Source organism: Arvicanthis niloticus, chromosome 11 (genome assembly GCF_011762505.2).
Source record: "Arvicanthis niloticus isolate mArvNil1 chromosome 11, mArvNil1.pat.X, whole genome shotgun sequence".
NCBI classification, from domain to species: Eukaryota; Metazoa; Chordata; class Mammalia; order Rodentia; family Muridae; genus Arvicanthis; species Arvicanthis niloticus.
In genome coordinates this window covers 22,867,408-22,874,026 of record NC_047668.1, presented here as the reverse complement: position 1 = coordinate 22,874,026, position 6,619 = coordinate 22,867,408, and positions in this window count along the sequence as shown.

Sequence of the window (6,619 nt, the reverse complement as noted above, 5' to 3'; positions counted from 1 at the left end):
GAGCTCAAAATAATAGGTACATTGACACTAGAGAATATGGTAATTGTAGGAGAGATCAAACAGGTTCTGGTCACTATGAGTCACAAAGGCTTCCAGGGTGTTGTAGCCTAAGTGGAAAGGGCAAACATTTGTCAACAGACAATTTGTCAGCAGACAAGAAAGACATAAGAGGTAACCTCTGGCCACAGGGAAATGAACAGAGGAGCCTGTCAGCTTGAGGCTCCGCAGCAAACAATATGAGCTAACTGTGTTCCTTTGGTCAGGCAGGAGGTACCGAACAGGCAAGAAAATCAAAATTAGGTGTTTCTGATCTTATACATGCTGCAGAATGAAGTGCAGCTTTGCATCTGGCTAGAGTTACCTCTCTTCCATTATCCTCCAAAGTTGAATGATATATCAGCTAGGGTTTTAGGTTGTTTTGTTTAATTATTATTGATAAAAGTTTAAGTTTTTTGTTTAATTGCTGTATATTAATAGAAACTTAAGTTTTTGTTTAAATTATTGTATTTTGATAGATATTTAGGGTTTTTGTTCATTGCATGTTGATAGAAATTTGAGGTTGTTTTGTTAGACTATTGTTTGATTATATTGTAAATAAGCCATTTATTGAAATGGTGATGGTTCTTATAATCATTTCTATTGTGTAGAGATTGTTAACGTTAGAGAAAAAAAGACAATTCTTAAACAGAAAGGGGGATATGAAGTCAATACTTAATGGTTCTTTGGAAAGTCAGTTGGACGGTGTTTTGCTGGACAAACACGTTTTGTTAAAGTTGATACAGGTGTGAAAGGCTAAGGCAGACTTGTGAAGGAACATTTCCTTGAAGCAGACACAGGAGACAAGATGTTTTGCTAAAGCAACCATGTGAATGAGCACATGATGAAGGATTCTTTGCTAACAACATGCATGTATTGGTCTGCCTTACACTGTTTAGCTGAGCAGCATTTGTTGGGTCTTTATAGAGAGAAACACCAAAAACCTTCTGGTGGTATACTGGAGTTTGTTGCCACTTCTGCAGACTCAGTCTGATTGGATGCATGTGCTGAGGCAAGACTGGTGCTGAAGCAAGAGCCTTGCTGAGGCCAGAGCCATGCTGATGACATGTGATGTTTGGAGGTTATAAATAGAATGCCACACAGTGACAGAGACAGAACTTGGCTTGCTGGTACAACTAGCTGTGCAATGCTTGTGGATCTCGAGTCTTAGCTGATCTTTGCTTCTCTGAGAGCGGCATAGCTGAGAACTTTTCCTGGTGTCCCTTTGGGTCCCTCCTGCTGACTCCAGCTGAGGCTGAGCTCTGTCTGTTTCTGCTAGGTCGACTTACCACTGTTGCTAACTCAACTATACCAAACTTGGCTGCTGTGTATCCATGAGGTGTTTGCAAATGGATGGAGCTGCGGCTGCCTGCTAGCCTGTGAAGCGAACTGCTAATTTCCAGACATCACAGATGGGAGTTGCTCCAAACTGTTGTTCTAAACAGGAGTTGTTCTAAACAGGTCCACTTCCCCTATATCCTTTATTTTCTACTAACTCTAGTGGGTGGTGGGTTACAAAGATGGTTAAAGTGTTTGAGAACCATCATTAGAAATGGGGTTTGAAAGAATTAAAGTTACAGATAACAACAACAAAAAATTTAAGAGAAAGGAATCCAGCTTGCTGAGTATTGTGGAGTATTCCCCAGAGAATTCTGCTCAGACATAGGTTTAAGTCAATACAAAGTCTTTATTGTGTCCTTGTGACTACACTGGGTGTTTAGGATCCTAGTGTAGTGCTGAGCCTTTCTCAGCAAGAGCTTTTATGCATAAAAAACATGTCCTGGGTTGGCATACTTCAGTTATCAAGAACAGTTAGCCAGAAACAGAAAAACAGAAGCCTAAAAAAGCAAGATTATTGCATTTTGAAACTTTCTCAGAACTGTATGGACTTTGATGGATTAGACCTTTGTTTTAGTTTTTGCAGGTGGTGTTGTGTGTTGAGTTCTACAGCCTGAATGGCAGTTGTGCTAAGGTCTCAGGTCCAACTTAGGTCTGACGCTCTGTTACACCGAAGTTGTTTTTAAATGCAGTTTCCCGTTTCTCATCTTTAGAAGTTCTCATTTAGTTCTCTTTTGCACCTTCCATGTTTCCCTCATTATGTTAGGGCTGTCCTTAAAACTCTGAGGCTAAAAAAGAAAAAAAAAATGAAAAAGGAAAACCCCTCTGAGGCTGTATACTAGCTATTCTAAAGTCCTTGTCAGGTTATTCAATCACCCCTATTATTTCTGAGTCACTGGTTTTTCTGTTGTACATGTCACCCTCAGTTTTGTTTAGGAGCAAATAATTTCTGTTCAAATCTTCACTATCATTCATTTTATGTTGTTGAGCCCTGGGTTTATTGTAGTCCTTTAGGAGTGTTTGTCTTTTCAGGCAGTTAAGTTTTATCATAGCATTCTGCATACAGAAGACACTAGAGGAGCCGTAAGATGTCAGTAGAGACAAAGTTAGTAGAGCACACAAAGTTTCATAAGATTTCCTACAACCTGGAAGTCGTAGGAAAAAGTCACTTGCTCCAACAAATCTTAGAAGCAGCTTATTTTTTCCAGTGGCCACACAACAAAATCATATAAAAGGAGATCATTTAAATAATCTTTTTACTGACCGATTCAAAGAACAATACACAAACTATATGGTAAAATGTACAAGTAGGGGAGAGGAGAAATAGCTTAGCGGTTAAGAACCCTGGCTGCTCTTGCAAAGAACCCAGATTTGGCACCTGGCAAAAAAGTCCATGACTTTATTTCCAGGGGACCCAATGCCATCTTTATATCTCCATGAGAAACAAGCACACACATGGTATATACACATACATGATATATACACACATGGTATATATACATACATGCAGGCAAAGGCACATACAAATCAAAACAAGTCAAATCGCATAAATACTCTTATGTACAAGTAGAAATTAAGATGAGAGATAATTTTATTCAACAAAAAGCACAAAAGATTGATGTGAGTCAACTTCCAAAACCAATTGTCAACTGTAAAAATTAATTCTTTCACAACGAAAAGAAGATAGAAATTAATTCTTCCCCAACATTCTTTCTTGTATCTTAGACAAGCATTTGCATTCTTAAGGACAAAACTGCCATCAAATTTCACTTCCTAAACCAGGTGGTGTGGCCATGCCTTTAATCTCAGAACTCAGGAGGGAAGGTATGGCAGTCTTGAACTTTAAGACCAGCCTGGAATACACGGTGGGCATTGTGGACTCAGTTCATTTTAGTTATCGACTCTCCAAAAAACCAGTATATGCTCTACTCTAGAGCCTACTGTCCTCAGCCCCAAGGAACCCCTCTGCATACAATAGAAAAGCTATGTACAAAAGACAGGAACGGGAATTGAGAGTTTAGTTTATGAAAATACAATTTTTGATGATCCAGATAGATTTGTGCATGTATGTGCGTGCTTATATACACATGAAACTACATGCATTATAGTCGTTTGTGATTTTTATTAATTCAATGCATTTTAATGTAATTACATCCCTTCCCCCATACCTTTTCTCCATTTAGCCCTTTCCAATTTTTCCCAACCCCTCCTATAACTACTGCTCACTTTCAAAATTATAGCTTCTTCCTCCCTTATTATAATTATTATACATTGTGTGCATGTAAATACAAACACTTTAATCTACTCTTGTTGTTTCTATGCATATGGTTTCAGTGCTGACCACCTGTACTATGTAACCAATCAGGTTACATAGTAACATATGTAACTAATCCCTAGGAGAGGTTAATCCTCCTCCTCTTAGAATTCGTCAGTTGCCTGCAGTTCTTTGTCTAGGGATGGGACCCTTGAGAATTCCTCAATCCATGATATCATATCTATTGATATTCTCATTCTTCAGATTCAGGTTGTTTATGCAACCATTTCTAGGATGACAGGCTTATAGTTGACTTTCTTGTATTCTGGTTATCTATTATATCATAATCATTCCACTTCTTTTTCTGTGATGTCTCTTGATCCATGGAGGCAGGAGCTGTTCTACATATGAATACACTGGAACTTTGGTCCATAGGACCATACAGTTCGTTGATCTTTGTATTTTGTCCCGTTTTAATTTCATGATGGTTTTCACTTGTGAAGAGCAACTTCTTTGAGGAGGTATAATAGCTAGTCTGATCTGTGGTTATAAGAATAAGGTTTAGGATTAGCATAATTAGGAAACTATGCTGGTCTAGCAAAATGGCAGTATCAAATTCTAAAATCTGTGACTTCTTGAGCCCCAGGTAACTGGATAGGTTCATAGTACCAGGCATGGTTTACTTTCCGTTGAGTGGACCGTAAGTCCAAGTAGACAATTGTTGGTGGCCACCAATGTGTGAGTGCCAATGAAGGCACCGTTATCAATATCTGACCATACTGTTCATTGCAATTTGTGAGTAGAAGTATACATTGCTTTCCTCCCTTGGCAGCTTGTATAGTAGTTTCTGGTACTATAAAAGCTAGACAAGAGGAAGGAAATTTTGAGGATAAATTCAACTCAAATTGTCGAGACCTGTGTCCTAAAATATGTAGTGTCTTTGACAATACGAACTTGTATTGGGGCAACCAAGGACAAGAACAATAGCCTATATTGTTGTGGGAGTCATGTGGAGTACCCTGACCAAATGTTTGAGAGGATCTTGTGTCTGGTACTAGGGGTTTTGTTAAGCCAGGCGGTGGTGGCACACGCCTTTAATCCCAGCACTTGGGAGGCAGAGGCAGGTGGATTTCTGAGTTCGAGGCCAGCCTGGTCTACAGAGTGAGTTCCAGGACAGCCAGGACTACACAGAAAAACCCTGTCTCGAAAAACAAAAAAACAAAAAACAAAAAACAAAAAACAAAAAACAAAAAAAACAAAAAAAAAAAATTAGGGGTTTTGTTAGTTTATGGCTCTTTTGGAGAAAGTTAAATCAACATGGCTTAACTTTAATTAAGAACTTCATTCTAACGTATGCATTGCATATAATTTTAGCTAAATATACAATAATAGGATTTCCTGAGGCTTTGCTAACCAACCTTTGTTATTAGCCTCTCCTCAGTACTTTTGTGCTGACTTTCCTGACACTTTCCCAGCTGGAGGCCTCCTTCCCAGCTTTTCATTTGCCCCTACTGTATCCTGCAACTCCTGTTTCAAGCTCTGTCCCCCAAAGTCCCTTTATACTTTTTGGTTTCTACTGTTACTTCAGGCTATATACTCAGATCTGAAGCTTTGGAGCCAGGAAACAGATGAAGAGAACATGAAGCATTTGTCTTTTGGGGTCTAGGTTAACTCACTCAGTATGATCTTTTCTTGGGCCATCCATTTACTGCAAATTCATAAAGTTAGTTTTCCTTACAGCGGTACTATGTATTCATCATGTATAGGTACCACATTGTCATAACCATGAAGCAGTTACAGGATGTATAAGTAGTTTTGGTTTTCTAGCTCTTGTGAATATGATGTCAATGAACAATGATGAGCAAGTGTATGTGAAGTAAAATGTCAGATGATTGGGTAAATGGCAAAAGTGGGTACGGCTGGGTTATATGATACAATTTCTGTTATTTTGTGGATTCTCCCTACTAATCTCTGGAGTAAATGTACCAGTTTGCAATCCCACCAAGACTAAATGAGTGTTTCCCTTCCCAAATTATTGATTTGAATGGATTTAAAATGGATGCATTTTGAGTTTTTATTAGGCATTTTAAATTTTCTTCTATTGAAAACTGTGTTTCTATCCTTAGCCCATTTTAATAGGGCCATTTGTTTCCTCCATTCTGTTACATTTTAGTTCTTTGTATACTAATCCTCTATCAGACATGTATCTACCAAAGATTCTCACTCACTTTGTAAGTTTCTTTTTCTCAGTTGACTATTCACTTGTCTGTACAAAGGCCTTTAATTTTATGACATCCTATTTGTCAGTTGTTTGCTTTATTAATTCCTTGGCTAACAGGATCCTGTGGGGAAAGTTCTTGCCTACATCGTTATTTTGTAAGGTACTGCTTGTGTACTACTAATAGAAACCTTAGTGTTCCAGGTTTCAAATTGAGGTCTTTGCTCCATTTGGAGCTAATTTATATGAAGTCAGGTAGATATGAGCCTAACTTCATTCTTCTGCATGTGGACATCCAGTTTTTCTAGCACCAATTGTTGAAGATGCTGATTGTGTTTCTTCTCATTTTCAGTGTCAGATGGCTGTAATTGCAAGTACTTGCGTTTAGTGCTCTATTTTGTCCCGTATTTATATGTCTGTTTTGTGCCTATATCATATTTTTATTACTATAGCTCTATAATACATCTTGTTGCCTGGAATGATATTTCTGCTAGTATCATATTTTTGTTCAGAATTGCTTTGTCTATCAGAATCTTTTCTGGTTTCATGTGATTTTTTAAAAGCTTTATGAAGAAAATTATAGGTATTTTATGTGAGATTGTGTCAAATCAGTATTTGCTTTTAGTAAGATGTTCATTTTCATACTATTCATTCTACCAATCTATGAACAGGCGACATTTTCCCAACTTTTCATCTTTCTCTCTTCAAATATTTAAAGTTCTTATTGTAGAAGTCTTTCTCCTACATGGTTAGGTTTATTTGTTGTCTTTGAT